At 49.8% G+C, this 14,666-nt stretch overlaps 6 non-coding genes across 6 annotated transcripts; 3 read left to right on the plus strand and 3 right to left on the minus strand.

Moving 5' to 3' along the window:
- The first annotated feature begins 2,259 nt into the window (after positions 1 to 2,259).
- TRNAL-CAA lies at positions 2,260 to 2,365 on the plus strand. Its single transcript has 2 exons — positions 2,260 to 2,297; positions 2,320 to 2,365. It is a non-coding gene; the product is annotated as a tRNA-Leu (tRNA).
- A 316-nt stretch (positions 2,366 to 2,681) lies between these two features.
- TRNAQ-CUG lies at positions 2,682 to 2,753 on the minus strand. The gene has a single exon. It is a non-coding gene; the product is annotated as a tRNA-Gln (tRNA).
- A 3,423-nt stretch (positions 2,754 to 6,176) lies between these two features.
- TRNAL-AAG lies at positions 6,177 to 6,258 on the minus strand. Its single transcript has one exon. It is a non-coding gene; the product is annotated as a tRNA-Leu (tRNA).
- Positions 6,259 to 6,903: 645 nt separating this feature from the next.
- TRNAM-CAU lies at positions 6,904 to 6,976 on the plus strand. Its single transcript has one exon. It is a non-coding gene; the product is annotated as a tRNA-Met (tRNA).
- A 1,874-nt stretch (positions 6,977 to 8,850) lies between these two features.
- Positions 8,851 to 8,923, plus strand: TRNAK-UUU. Its single transcript has one exon. It is a non-coding gene; the product is annotated as a tRNA-Lys (tRNA).
- Positions 8,924 to 11,056: 2,133 nt separating this feature from the next.
- On the minus strand, positions 11,057 to 11,129 carry TRNAM-CAU. The gene has a single exon. It is a non-coding gene; the product is annotated as a tRNA-Met (tRNA).
- Between the last annotated feature and the right edge of the window lie 3,537 nt (positions 11,130 to 14,666).

A 14,666-nucleotide genomic window follows, 5' to 3' on the forward strand; every position in this document is an offset into this window, starting at 1 on the left:
ATATGTCTATTCACTTCATTTTAGCACTGTGTCCTTAAAAGCAGAAAGTAAATGTGCTGATGGAAAACCAGTTCACCAAATTTACTTGTTTCTTTTAACTAATTATGACATTTACATCAATTCATATACATTGGGGTGGTTTTAGCAGCTTTTAGAGATTTCTGTGAGGTTATAATTGACCATTAAGATCAATATTGGTCTTAATAATGGCATTTTAGGGAAGATTTAATTTGTCCTTAGCCGAGCAGAGAAAGGACAGATTGAGGGACATAAAAAGAATATATTAATGAAAGTATATTTATTATAAGAATATATCCGTAAGAATCCTTTATATTTAGGCATATGTTCTTCATGAATTGCTTTTTTGTGGATATATTTACTCATTTCTTCATTAATACAACAAATACTTATTAAATAAATTCTCAAATACATATTTCATTTTTGGTTAAATCAGTGTTGAGTTCTCTTCATTATGACTTCACAATATTTTTCAGAGCCTGGCTACATGATCTACCATCATTACTTTTCCCTCCTTTACAAACTTTGTTCCTTCCAGACCTAATTGCGTCCTCTGTCTGTGCTTACTTTTCTAAGGGTTTATTCCAAACTCGACAGCAGCTTTCTGACCGTGTTATGGCCAAGCGCCGGGTAAGGTCAGCTCCCTTGGAGCTCAGGCTGGGGCCCCCTACTCCCGGCCGCAGTGCCTTGCACCTGCTGCTCTCGCGTGCGCACGCACGGTGGAGCTGGGCCGCACCTCTGTCCTGCGGTGCGTCCCCTATCCCCGATTTCACAACTGTTCCTTCTTACTGGAATTCCATGTTTGGCGGAACAATTCCTCAGAAGCGTCCTGGGAAAGAGGACATGGGAGGCATTTTCTTTTTGGGGGGGGGACGGGGATCTTGCACGACCGGAAAGGCCCGCTCGCACCTCGCCGGCTGCGGGGCTGGGTGCTGAAGTCTACGGTGCACGGTTTTCTTTCACAGACGTGATCTCCGAGATCTGCTCTGTCTTCAGCGTCAGTCTGCTGTGGAGAAGTTACCATCCTGACCCTAGTCCTTTGGATGCCACGTTTTTTTCTTTTCTCTCTGGAAACTTGTAGGATCTTCACTTTATCCCTGAGGTTCTGATATGTCATGATGGGCTTTTCTCCCACACCACGCAGGGCACTTGGTGGGCCTATTTTTATCTGGAGATTTAAGGTCTTCGGTTCTGGAAAATAACCTTGGGTTATGTTTGTATCTCCTTCCCTTCATTTTCTCCTTTACTCTTCCCGGGAACCCCCGTGGCTAGATGGCACACCTTCTACCAAATACCCTTTTATGTTCTGTTGGACTCTCTCCGGCTTTCCATCTCCACCCCACACTTTCAAGATTTCTGCAGCCTTATTTTGAAATTCTTAAAAAGACATTTCTGCCATCATAATATTAATTTTCAGCCTTCCCCCTTGTCTCACGAATGTTCCCCCTTGTCTCTTACCTCACTGAGGACTTAATTATAATTTTTAAAAATTCAGTTTCCCGCATGCGTTTGTTTCGCCTTAGTTCTTTTCCCAGCTCCTGTCTGTTAGTTTTGGTCTTTATCCTAGAAATATTTTCACAAGCATCCGATGAGTTGTTCGTGGTTCCTGGTTGAGGTGAAGACCTGCAGACCGGCTGTAGGGCGGTGGGGGTGGAGCGAACTCGCGGCTGGAGAGTCTGCGGACGCGGGGAGACCGTGTGGTTGCGGGGCCTTCAAGGTCGGCGTCTGTCCTTTGTCGCCCGCGCACCCGGGCTCCCGCGGGAAGCACACGGAGCCGGCGGACCTGTCCTCGGGCTCCGGGACCTGCGGACCCGGCGGGACTCCGCAGCTACCCCCAGCCCCCGGCCCGCTCGCCCCGCCCCCCTGGTCTAGACCCGCGCGCCGGTGGTCTCCCAGTCTACACCCGCTCGCCCACGTCCCGGCTGAGCTCCGCGCGTTCTTCCCGAGCCGCGCTGCGGGTACACACAGGGGCTCTCCAAGGTCAGCTGGGGTCGTTCCTGCGCCCCGGGGTCCCGGCGGGGCGGGGAAGGCGGAGGGCGGGAGAGGCATCCCGAATCGCAGCCTGCGCCCGGAGCCAAGCCTCGCGAGTTCACGCGAAGCTCCGGATCCGCCAAGAAAGTGGTTCAGTTCATTCCCACTTCTCGGATGCACCGTAAGCGGTAGAAAATCCTAACGGCTCAGAGTGGGCGTTCATTCATAACAATGCAAGATTTTACTCATTTGGGGAAGGCGGTCCCGCGTGTCAGGATGGCCGAGTGGTCTAAGGCGCCAGACTCAAGCTTCGCTTCCTCGGAAAGAGGGTTCTGGTCTCCGCATGGAGGCGTGGGTTCGAATCCCACTTCTGACACACTCTTTTCCCCCTGCCTCTCATCTCAACTGCATTTCTTCCGTCTTCTCTCTGCTTTTCCTTTTGCGACCTAAACAACGGGCCTCGGTGAGGTCTGGCTCCTGCCTTCCCCCGTTTTGGTTGCAGTCCACCGGCCCTCCTTGTCCCCTGTGCCCTCTTAGTGCATCGCACGCCGTTCCCCGAGCGCGCGTGGACCCAGGGCCTGAGACCTGGGCGCCCCGCGGCAGGTCCTGCGCGCGGGTCCTGCCCCAGCCCATCAAAAATCCACCTGCCCAAAGTGAAACGCGGAAGTCAGGCAAAAAGACGGGAAATAGAAAGGTTCCACCGAGATTTGAACTCGGATCGCTGGATTCAGAGTCCAGAGTGCTAACCATTACACCATGGAACCCCGCTTGGTGGAGGTTGTCTACACGGTCCAGCTGGGATCTCTTCCTTTTTTTTTTTTTTTTTTTTTTTTAAATGAGCGCTGTATAGAATACAATCGAAAATGAAGGGCCACTTTAAGCGAAAGCTCTCTTTTTCCTACTTGATTTTTTTTTTTTTTGATCTACGAGGGCATTTTTGGGGGGAGGTGGGGGGAATGGAAAATCCCTGCTCTTTCCAGCCTCAAGGCGATGGAAAAGCCAAACATCGGAGTGGCAGATGGGTGGCAGGTGGTGGGAAGGAGGCGATCACGGACCGTTTCCACCGCCCCTAATTCCCGGGTTTCTTCCCCTCGATGTCAGGGCAGCGCATGGTCCGGAGGATGTTCTTCTGGTGGTTTTGCCTTCATTTCTGACTCACGCAAAAGGCAAATTGGATTTTCATCTCACTGTTCAAAAGGGAGAAAAGAAAAATGTAACATCTCCTTTCTATAGCTTCACTTACTCAAAGAACCTGCAGACGCCTCTAGAGCAAGCTCGCAGGGTCTCGCTGCTTCCCTGCTCAGATGTCCTCACGGGCTCGGAATCTGAAGATCTGTCATCCACCCCAGAATGTCTCCAGTGCCGGACCCCATCTCTTTCCTCTTTGACACCACAAGTCTTGTACTAATAGAAGCTTCATCGAGCGTGTTTCCTGAGGGCATTGATAAAAGGATGAGTGCCTGAATATTCGGCGGAAGAGCCCAGCTTTAGACTTTTGGGAGGGTTTCCTTTTCTTTCTCCCCATAGGCTAAATCTGACAAGGCTAAGCGGGATGACTGTTGCATCTTTTGTTTTGCTTTGTTTTTGTCCTTTCCCGGTCACAGTTCCCAGGTGGACATTCCAGTGTTCATAGGGAACCATAAATAGGGGTCCTCAGGTGTGGATGGCCAAGAGAAGACATCCTAGTGCTAGGCATACTCATTTAGGTTTCCAAAATGTTAACTTCATTAAGATAACATGATTATTTACCTAGTAACTGTAAGAACAACACATAACAAAGAGATTGTATAGAGAGCATGACTGGAAGAAATACTTAGGTATAAATGAACCTTCACTCAATCTAAATATTAAGTATTGACCATCTGTTCTCAATGTGCCTCTGGTAGTCTCCAGAGGCTGAATTGCTAAGGAATCCCTGAATCATTTTCTTTAACTCATCCATTTGCTGGATCTCCAACCAAGCAAGGCGCCAGTCACAAAATAGAATCTCAATAAACATGGTGGTGGTGGTGGTGGTGGGGAAGCAGTGAAACTCAAAGACTTTTGACCAGGTGACTAAAGTTCTTGTGTTTACACAGACACAAGTCTGCATTCCATGTTCACGAGTCTCCTGGCCTTAAAAGATAGTCTAATTTATCTTAGATCTATCTGAGTAATGAACCAAGTCTTTTTCCCCCAGTACGGTTGGCATCCTTTGTATTCCCATGAGCCACAACCTTATTCTTAAAGAATAAGAAAAATGTCCACTGGTTTTAAAAGGATACCAGCACATCAAAAGCCCGTTATTTAACTATAGGCTTTCAACTCCTCTCTGAGGATAGGCAAGAAGGAAGGGGTATGAATGACTGCTTTTTCAACCTTAGCACATTTAGTCCCTTGGAAAGGATAGTGGGTAAAGACCTGGAAAATGAGGCAGATGGCCAGGGGTTGGTTTATTTTTGAGGGCAGAATTCAAAAGGCTGCACCTTTTCCTTGGATTGCCCATGGGTGATTCACAAATACTGCAGGGTGAATGCAAACAAATGAAGACCACCAAAGGGAATGACTTGGAGAGGGTGGAGAGATGCCTGGGTCCCACAATCCAGAAACAATCCGTTGTCTGGTAATCTAAGCAAGAATGACTTGCAGTCACCTGGTAGCAGAGCTGAATTCAGAAAGAGCAAGTCATTGTGGCATAATCAGCAGTCTACAACCAACCTTGGCTGGAGTGTCCTGGAGAAAGGGGGCTTCAGAACACATGACCCTACATGAAACTGAAGATCTCAGGGTCTTCCTGGGGGCTCAGCTCTGTATACCCTGCTTACTTCACAAATTAGACAGCTGTTCTTTCGTATATTTATTCATTGAAATTTACCCAAATTATCTATTCAGTTTTCCTGATATGGGGAAGCCAGAGAAATGTGGTTCTGTATCTGACAAAGTTTATGATGCATGAGGAAAAGCAGGCAATTAGACAAAAGTTTCCAAAAGTTATGGTAAATGCCACGTGATGGATAGAGCGATAATGGAACATGCCAACACACAGCGACAGGAATACCCAGTGAAGGGCAGACAGCAAATGAGGAAAGCGTGCGAAGGGACAGTGCTTGTGCTGAGGCCTGGGGCACTCTACTCTCCCCAGCACGCAGCATTTCTCCTTTGCTGTCTTTATCAGGTTGGGATTTTTAAAAATTCACTTATAAATTCATGAATCCAGTTATTTGATTTATGAAGCAAATATCCACTCATTCTAACAACTCAGGCTGAAGTGCAGAAGTGTCTCAGGTAAAATTTATAATCTCCCCCTTATCTCTCCTCGGACACTGTTACCACCGGGACTAATCTGAAGGGTGTCCTTCTATACCTTGTGCTGTTGTATTATTCGCCTACATTCTTTGTTCTGGTAACACTGTATCTAAGCTCTCATTCAGAGTCCAAGCTCACTCTCCACAGTAGAAGTTGTGTCGTCTTGGGGCCATCATGCGTCTAATGCTTGTCTTCCCTACGAGGCACCAGGGCAGGGAACCTTCCTGTTGTTCCTCTCCATGTCTTCAGTGACTAATTGTAATTCTGGAGGGGGAGATCAAGGCAGGCTTCCAGGAGAAAGCGCTTCCAGGAGAAAGCGCTTCCAAGCTGAGACCTGGAGCATGAGAAGAAGCCTGGAGGGCGGAGAGAAGTGCTTGGAGCAGGAACAGGGGGAGCCTAAGCGCGCGGGCAGTCGCGGCGGTTCCGATCAACACCGGGAAGGGTCAGAACCGGAAACCAAAGGCAGCGGGCATGCCCAGAACAGCGGATTCAGGGAGACTGACCGCTCTTCCTTCGTCCATCGTTTATTGAATAATAAGTAAGTGCTGCTGTATCTGCAGGGCCTAGGAAAGCCCCTGGCACATAGAAGAGGATGAATAAATATTTTCTAAAATAAATGAGTGTATTAAATGAAGGTTTGTTACATGTTGGATACTTCTGGGTGGTAAAAATACAAGGATGGAGGGAATCACTATCACACACAGTAGGTGCTCTTTGGCTTTTTGTTGATTGAAGACCCACCATGTGTTGGGGGCGGTGTGAATGGGCGCTCTCCGTGGCCCCTGGGAAGACAGAGGGTGTAGAGGAGGGGCCCCTGCCTGGACTTGGAGCCTCTGGGTATCTGCCCACGCTGTGAGTGAGAAAGGGACGTGTACGCAGCCAGAGAGCCGTAAAAAACGTTTTGGCAGCGGTGGGATTCGAACCCACGCCCCCGAAGAGACTGGAGCCTTAATCCAGCGCCTTAGACCGCTCGGCCACGCTACCGCCTGAGCGCTGCGGGCCGCCTGCGCTTCTCCGACTGAAGGTCGCGCGTCTCCCGCCCCTGCTCGCGTCCCCGCGCCGCTCCCAGCCCCCACTTAGCGCGGGGACCCCGGCCCGCTCGACCCCCACTCGGCCTCCTCGCGGCTCCAGGCTGGCCCTGAACCGGGCGCCGCGGGCGGAGGCCCCCCGCCCGGCTGGTCACCAGCGCTGCAGCGAAGGTGCGGCTGCAGATGGGCTGGGACGGCGGGAAGTGAGCCCCCCGACTCCAGGAGCGAGCAAGTCCGGCCGTTCGGGGCGAGCCCGGGAGCTGCTAAGAGGGAGCAGAAGCCAAGGAGGAATCCCGCGGACCGCGGGCGGAGGCAAGAGCGCGCCCGCCGCCCCTGCGTCCCGCGCTCGCGAAGGTCCAGGCGCCTGCGGGTGGGGCGGCCGCGGGGCTCCGGCTCAGCCCGGCTCGGGCGCGCGCGCGGCCGCGTCTCCGCGGGAAGGGCCGCGAGGGGCCGGGCCGGGCGCCCTGTCCCGCGCAGCGCTCGCCCCCAAGCCGTGCGTAGCTTGGTGCGGATGGTTGTGGAACCCCGGTTCGCGGAGCTGGAGACGACTAGGTCGTAGGGAGATGTTGGTAGGTGTTTTGTGCGATTGGTAGTGATAGGTGCCTCCTTAGCGCAGTAGGCAGCGCGTCAGTCTCATAATCTGAAGGTCCTGAGTTCGAACCTCAGAGGGGGCAGAGCCTTCCTTTTCGCTTTCAATCTTGACAAATCTTCGGTCTTTCTCTTTTTTTACGCCAAAAAGTGTACAATGTATCTTTTTTTAAATCTAGGAAATCGCTTGATAAGACTGACGGGCAATTCGCTGTTGTTCAACAGAACCATGTAATGTTCAGTTACAAAATAGTGATTTTCCGCTAAGCATTCAGTACTCCAAAGTCTTCTGGTTCTTTCTTATACCAGTTGCAGACACAGCTAGATCTTCAAAACGCCTTTCAGATAGGCTTGACAATCGTTTTTGTTACAAAAACACCAGGGTCAGAACCTTACTGGCTCAGGGGCGCTGAGAGGAGGGGCCGACAGAAGGCTGTTTGGGGGTGGGGAGGGTGCAGGATGGTGTGCAATAAATTTTTTTTATTACTGCTTGGGCATCTCTTACCATTCTTCTGGAATTGCTTACCACCAGATCACCAATGACATCCTATGTGAAAAAAAAATGATCCCGTCTCAGTCTCATTGCATTGTCCCTCTTTTCCTGCGCCTAGTACCCTTTACTGGACTCTAAGTCACCAGAGAGAAACAGGAAGTGATATTTAGAGTCAAGATAAACACCATCTCAAACAAAAGTGAGCATGATGGATATTTAATATCTTGCTCTAACATCTCAGCTTATGGAGTAGGAATTTACTCAGTAAGGTATTTACTGAGAACTGAGTATAGGCAGGGCACTAATCAAAGCTGTGTCCTTCCCTCTGAATCTATTCCCTCTCAGCTTTAAATCCATCCTTGCATACTCTATGCTGTAGTGTGTGGGCTGGGCATCCACCAATTACATTTCCCAAAGCTTTGCCCTGGGGCTTGAATGCAATCAGTTGAACCACATTTTGGAATCCTGGGCCTAGGACGTGCTCTGCACCATTGTCCTCCCACCACATGGTCCCTAGGCCAAATCCGCGTGGCCTTCTACTTCACAGTGGCCTACTCTGTGTTCCTATCGTGTCTTGCCCCATTCTGGCCCATTCTGTATGTGAGACCAGCATAGTCTCTCCAGGATCATCTCTGATCATGTTGTTTCTCTCTGCTTAAAGTCCCCAGTGACTTTGCATTGCCTCAAGGGTGAGGTCTCCACTCCACACACCTGGCCACAATAACCTCAGAACCTGTCGGTCTCTGCTAGGCCCCTGACTTCCTGTCCCCCTCCCTGCCATCAACTCTGTCCCTAGCCTTCTGCCTGCCAGCACCTGGGGCCTGCCTTCAGCACTGTGAAGGTGCTGTGCTCTCTTTCCTGGGAATGCTGGAGCCACATTTTTCTCCAATTTATTATACCAAGCCTTCAAATCTCAGTTTAAAACAACACTTCCTGGGAGAAGTCTCCTCACCCCCTTGAAGAGATCACCTCCCTTTACAATCCACGCTATTGGAGGTGTGTGTGTGTGTGTGTGTGTATGTGTATGGGGGGGGTTGGGGCACTATTTATAGTGTGCATATTTTTTTTTCTTAATTTTCTACCTCAGTTCTCCCTTTATCCTGATTTAAATCTATTAACTTTTTCCATTTTATCTTATTATAGTATAGTTGTGAAGACCACCTCAAATCTGCCTTTAATGGTGGCATGAATAAATGCATAATTAGAAATGAACCACATGACAATCATTGTGTTAAAACAAGGATGTAAGTTACTTTTCCCCAGTGACCTGGGGGCAGAAGTTGTCTGGAGCGTATTCAAAAGGGCAAGGGATGGAGTTGGGAATAAGGAAAAGGAACACAAACAGAATTTAAAAAGAGAGACATTAAAAATATTAATAATGATAGAATAAAAAGAAAGATATTTGCATTCTGGACATACACTTTTTTTTCACACTAGGACACAGAGGAAACCCCCCCACAGTGTGGTGCCCAGGTAGCTCAGTCGGTAGAGCATCAGACTTTTAATCTGAGGGTCCAGGGTTCAAGTCCCTGTTTGGGCACATTTCTTGGTTTTTCAGCATCTAACTCTGACTACACCTTTGGAAAGTTGTCTGTTTTATGCAGAAATGGGACAGGGACAAATTACCTAGGTTGCAACACCAACAGAAAACCTTTAAGGTTAAGTATGTCTAGCCCACAAAATGGGTAAGTGAAGAAAGATAGTAGTGAATAGGTGGGAGCTTTAGAGTAAGATGGCCCAAATCTCTGTGAAGAGAACTAAATGTGCATAGTCCCAGAGTCATAATTTTTGCCTTTGATCTCATTTAACTAAAACAAATTAGGCCAGAGTGAAGTTATTACCCCCCCTTTGTAAAGGACGTGGTTGGCCATTTCTAGAATTCCCTGAGTGAAGCACAAGAACTCTACTCAAGAGCTGGTTGGTAAATGACTGGCTGTGGAGGCTTTTTTGGACATTCAAGTTCAATAAGGGTGACAAGGATAAAAATTAAATAGAACTAAAAACTCTCATCTAACCTTGCATTGTACAATACCTTATAAAGGTATCGTAACCTTCTTTTGGAAAGTAACATGCTATGCTCAGAACTCCGTGTTTCCAGAGTCCGCCCAGGGCCAACCACATGGACCAATACAACTTTTAAATCAGCTTGGCTTCATTTTTGGTGGTGAATGCACCAGACCATTGTTGCTTGATAGCATAGTCACTGATATTTTATTACTTCTGGTACTCCTATCGCAGATGCATAGATTTGATTTCCACTGTAGAGTTTATTTTACATAGGTGAGAATATGCTAATCAACCACGAATATGGCTATAATATATTCACAGTCTGGCTTGGAATGTCTCTGACGTTTGGTTACTCTGTGTCAGTCCTGCAAGCCTGAAAAACTCTGGGATAAATTAAAAAATAGTTTCTGTTTCTACAAAGGAGAGGGACAGATTCTGACTAGTGATGGCTCCGACCAGGATCAAGCATTCTCTAAACAACTGCCTGACTAGCCCATCCAGTTCTTTGGCCTCTCCCGAATCTTTTAGTGCATCTCTTAAACGGTGGCAGATGCAGGCTTCTGGAACCAGAGGCCGAGGGTCCAGAAGACACTAAGATGAGCCGTGTTATATGCCTTCTTGAGTCTGCATCAGAATGAACTGTTGACAGAGCTCTCCTGAAATACAAATTCTCAGGTCCAGCAGACATTTTGCAGGAGCAGTCCAAGTATTGCCCTCTCTTCTTCCAGCACCGACTGAATCAGAGAGGTATGGCCTGCAGGGTGAATTTCAGTAGGTGTGTCTCCTGTGGGGACTATTGCAAAAATCCAGATTTGAGATGTTCATTGCCTTGAGTAAGAGTGATGAGGAATACGGAAGAAAAAGATTTACTATGCTAATGAATTCATTGATTTAGTTGACAAGTGTTCATTGTCAGATGCTGAGTTAGGCACTGGGAATACGGGAGTGGATAAAACAGACCAGTGATGACTTTCACATAATACACTGTCTAAGCAGGTGGATGGGTAATAGACAATAAGGGTGTTAAATAAAAGGACAAGGCAACTCATATAGTAATAAGTGCTATGAAGACAATGAAACAGGTGCAGCGATGTAGTGGGAGTTTGGTGGCTGAGTATTAATTTCCTAACGCTGCCTTAACAAATTGCCACAAGCTGGAAGTCCAAAATCGGGGTATTGACAGGGCTGTGCTCCCTCCGAAGGTTCCAGGGATGAATCCTTCCTCGCCTCTTCCAGCTTCTGGTGGGAATCCTTGCACACCTGTTTTCGTGGATCACTGACCAGTGCAGTGGGAAACTAGTTAGAACCAGATTATACAGGGAGGCCAGGGCAAGCAGATAGCATGCATGTAAGAAGAGGAAGCTACAGGACTTGCTGAGAAAATTCAATATCAGGTTTTCACTCATCTGTCCACTGGTTTTTTCAGTAAATTAAGTTGCATCAATCGAGGGATGGCCTCCCAAGAAGGAATCAAAATGAGAGGAACTTGGGCAAAAGAGCTTGTTCATTGGAAAGAGACGAAGTCATTGCACGTGTAGAACTAAAGAAGAATCTCCGTATGTACGTATCCACTCATCAGGCGGAAGAAAGTTGAGACTTAGCCTCCCTGGCAGCATAACGTCAAGGAGGGGCGTTATTTCCTGACCGAGTCCGCGCAAAACGGAACTGCCCCCTCTGAGGTTCGAACTCAGGACCTTCAGATTATGAGACTGACGCGCTGCCTACTGCGCTAAGGAGGCAGGTGACGAAAGGCCCTCAGCACATGATTTTAACAGTGACAGTGGGTTTTACTTCGCTTCGACTTAGCTCTGCCCCAGGTTACTCTCCCCCTACCCTTCGGAAATGCTCTCCGGCAACAACAGCTTCCCAAACCCGAGTCAGATGGACAAAGTAGCCGTTGATGCTCCTGCCTTCGCTCCGCTTCCTCCGAGCTACGACCCCACCCCCCGCACCAGGAGGAGACTTCCTAGATGCCCGCCCAGGCCTGCACTGCGCGGGCCCCGCGTCCGACTGCTTGCGCATCAGCAGTCCACGCGCTCGCGTGCGACCGTCTTGCACAACACGCACAGGTTCCTCCTGAGGCCTGCTGCCGTCCGCGCCAGGAGACAGCCCCAAGTCCAGGGGCCGCAGGCGTCCGGCCCGGGCACCCGCGGGACGGCACACGGTCCGGAGCGGGAGGCGTCCGGAGCGCACGTCGAGGCGTGCCAGCGCCCGGGCGGGGGTGCGGGACGGGAGGAGGGCCGCCGGGTGTCCACCTGCCCGGAGACCGCTTCGGGTCGGAGCTCAGCGCGCAGGGTTGCCACACCCTGGACAGCCTCACCCCTCCAGTCGCCCCGGGGCTGGAGGCACGGCGGCGCCCAAGTCAGGCGCACCTGCGCGCGTCCTCCCGCTTCGGCACCTGCCGTCCTGACCCCCGCGCGTCCCGCGAGCCGCGCTCTGTGGCTCGCGGGGGCGCGCGCTCAGGGCTGAGGCCCTCGGTGACTTCGCTGTGCCAACGAAGCGTGTCGGTAGCAACGTGCTTCTGCCTGGAGATGAACTGTTGGCTTGAGTTCACACAGTGCTAGTTTAAGGACTTGGAATGACGCGTAGCTGACGCACGATGGGACATTAGTCTTGGGTGCTGGACAAGTCGGTACTCAGGCTGTGCTCCCATCGCGCGGTGCGGCGCTGTGACGCGACCCCCGGCCCTGTTCCCTGCGCGGCGAACCTTTCAGCCCCCTGGCTTGTTCACTCCAGTGCTGGTCCATTGTTAACCTCGTGAGCAGCGTGACCACCTTGTCTAAGGCTTTAGACAGTGAAAATGAGAATGGTTGCCACAGGACCGCCAGCCAAATGACACCAACACTCAGCTGAAAATAGCATTGGGTCTAATACTAGGGAAAAAAACAACAACAACCACGCATTATCTTATTGATTGCTCTATTTCCTGATTCAGAGGTTGTGTGGACAAACAAAACGGGGCATTTCCATACCGTGTATTGGCCCCTTGCAGCGAGGAGCTGATTCCAGCAGATGACCTTGTGAACAAGCCAGGGGGCTGAAAGGTTCGCCGCGCAGGGAACAGGGCCGGGGGTCGCGTCACAGCGCCGCACCGCGCGATGGGAGCACAGCCTGAGTACCGACTTGTCCAGCACCCAAGACTTGACCAGTTTTCCATGGAGGGGAGGCTGAAGTTTGGTTTAGAGTGGGTTAAAGAGAGGAGCACAGTTAGGGGGATTCTCTTCCTCTGTAGACACTCAGGTTTTGGAGAAAGTGGTGGTGTGTTTGATTTGACCAGGGGTTGGGAGTGGGACAAAGGACATGAAGGCTATCCAAGTTAGTAATGCTGGTGATTACCCGTGAAATCTAGGTTGCATAAGGAAGGAGGTAAAAAGGTGAGGAGGAAAGAGATGCATTAAAAAATTTGCCAGGAGGCAAGAGAAATTGAGCTAAAAAGACGAGAAGTGGTCAGTATAAGATATGCTTGAAATGCGCATCTTGGGTGGGTACTGGAAATTTAAATTAAGTGTAAGGTCAAAGGTTGTGTCTTTTTCAAATTGCAGGTTGTGATGCCTTTGTGCGTCATGAAATCAATGGATAGGAACTAGAATTTCAATTTAGATGAAAGAGAATTGAGTGCAAAATGTCACCATGCATTACAAGTAAATAAGGGTTGTGATGTGAATGGTATTTCTAATTATGGATCCCACTAGAAAAAGTTTGAGAAACATCAGGGTAGGAAGGGAAAGGAAATAATCTTTTTTTGGAAATAATCTTTAGAAATGAAAAGCCTAGGGGGAGGTGGGGTGGGATGGGCAGCAAGGGCTGAGAGAACCCACATCCCACTTGCACACCTGGACCCCATTTGCTCAACAAGGTTTGGAAGGCTCTGTGGTGTCCCCTCTGCAGGCGAGGGAAAGGAAGACAGTGTGGTAGGATTTTTTTCTCACAAGTTTCATATATACCTAGAGAAGGTGAGAAGTCAAGCTCCTGACAGAGTAATGCAGGCAAATTTACTGAAACTGATTTTTAAGCAAGAAGAAACCACAGTTCTCAGATTAAGGGAAGTGTTAAGATTTCTTTCCTTTTGACCAGAAGACTAGCCTAGATTTTATCCTGAAGTATTTTCCTGTTAGCATCTTCTTATCCTTCTTTTCTCCTCCTTTTTCTTCTCAATCTCCTACCCTGTCCTCCTCACCTGCTGAGACCCTCAATTCTGAGCCAATTCTCAAGTGTGTTTAGGAGGTGATTCCCAGCAACATGTCCTCATCAGCTCTGTTGGCTTCTTTTTATTCACCTCTGGACCCCATCTTGCTGACCCTGGGGTCTCCACCTGCCCGCGTGCAATGGCCTTTCTTCGTCTGCACGGACTCAGGCCTGTTGTTTTCACTGTTTTCTCCCTGGTTTTCAAATCTCGCTTCTTCACAAGAAAAGCATCCCCTCAGAGAAGACCGGCTCCTCTCCTGAATGGCATCATCCCGTTCCTGCTCTCCTCAGCCCCCCGCTCTGTCTTACTTGCCACATTCTACCAGCGACAGAGTCCCGGGAGGTCTCCTTCTTCCGTACTCCCTGGGTCTGTCTTCTTTCTCCTGCTGCCAGGTCTGTGTCTTTCTTGCTCCTCCTCCCCGGCGTCTTTCCTCCAGGCCGCCAACAGCCTCCAGTCTGGCTTCTTGGCTTCTATTCTTGCGTGTCCTGTGCTATTTCCCACGGGAGGTGCCCTGCAACACACTGGAGGAGCAGGTGAAGAGGGGCTGAGGTCGGGCCTGAGCCCTGAGAGCCGAGCCGCGAGTCCTTGAAGACAGGTGGCCTTTTCCCTTTCTGGTACTTCATCAGGCCTGAGGGCTGCCCTTCTGGAATTCATCCGCCAAAGTGGGTCATTATTACATGATTTGCACAAAGGCACGCCGTGCGCTGGCCATGGGCGCCCTTGCACAGTCCTGGCACGACAAGCCTCCCGCAGTACCAGCCACGCTGACCCCCTGGTTCAGAGGGACCCGTCTCTGGCTCCCCGGGGGCTCTGAGGTTGAGTTCAAAGTCTTGAGCATTGTCAGGATACAGCTCACAACGTGTTCTTCCGATGTACTACAATGTAACACACAGTTCCAAAGCAGAGTGGCTTGCGGTGGGCAGAGTAATGCCCCCCCACAGACACCCACTAATTCCTGGAACCTGTGAATGGTACATGGTAGAAGGGGCTTTGCCGACGGGATTAAGGTTAAGGACCGTGAGACGGGGCGGTGATCCTAATCACAAGTGGCAGGGGAAGCACAGAGTAGGTCAGAGAGGTGTGACTTAGG

Source organism: Neomonachus schauinslandi, chromosome 8 (assembly GCF_002201575.2).
Source record: "Neomonachus schauinslandi chromosome 8, ASM220157v2, whole genome shotgun sequence".
Lineage (NCBI taxonomy): Eukaryota > Metazoa > Chordata > Mammalia > Carnivora > Phocidae > Neomonachus > Neomonachus schauinslandi.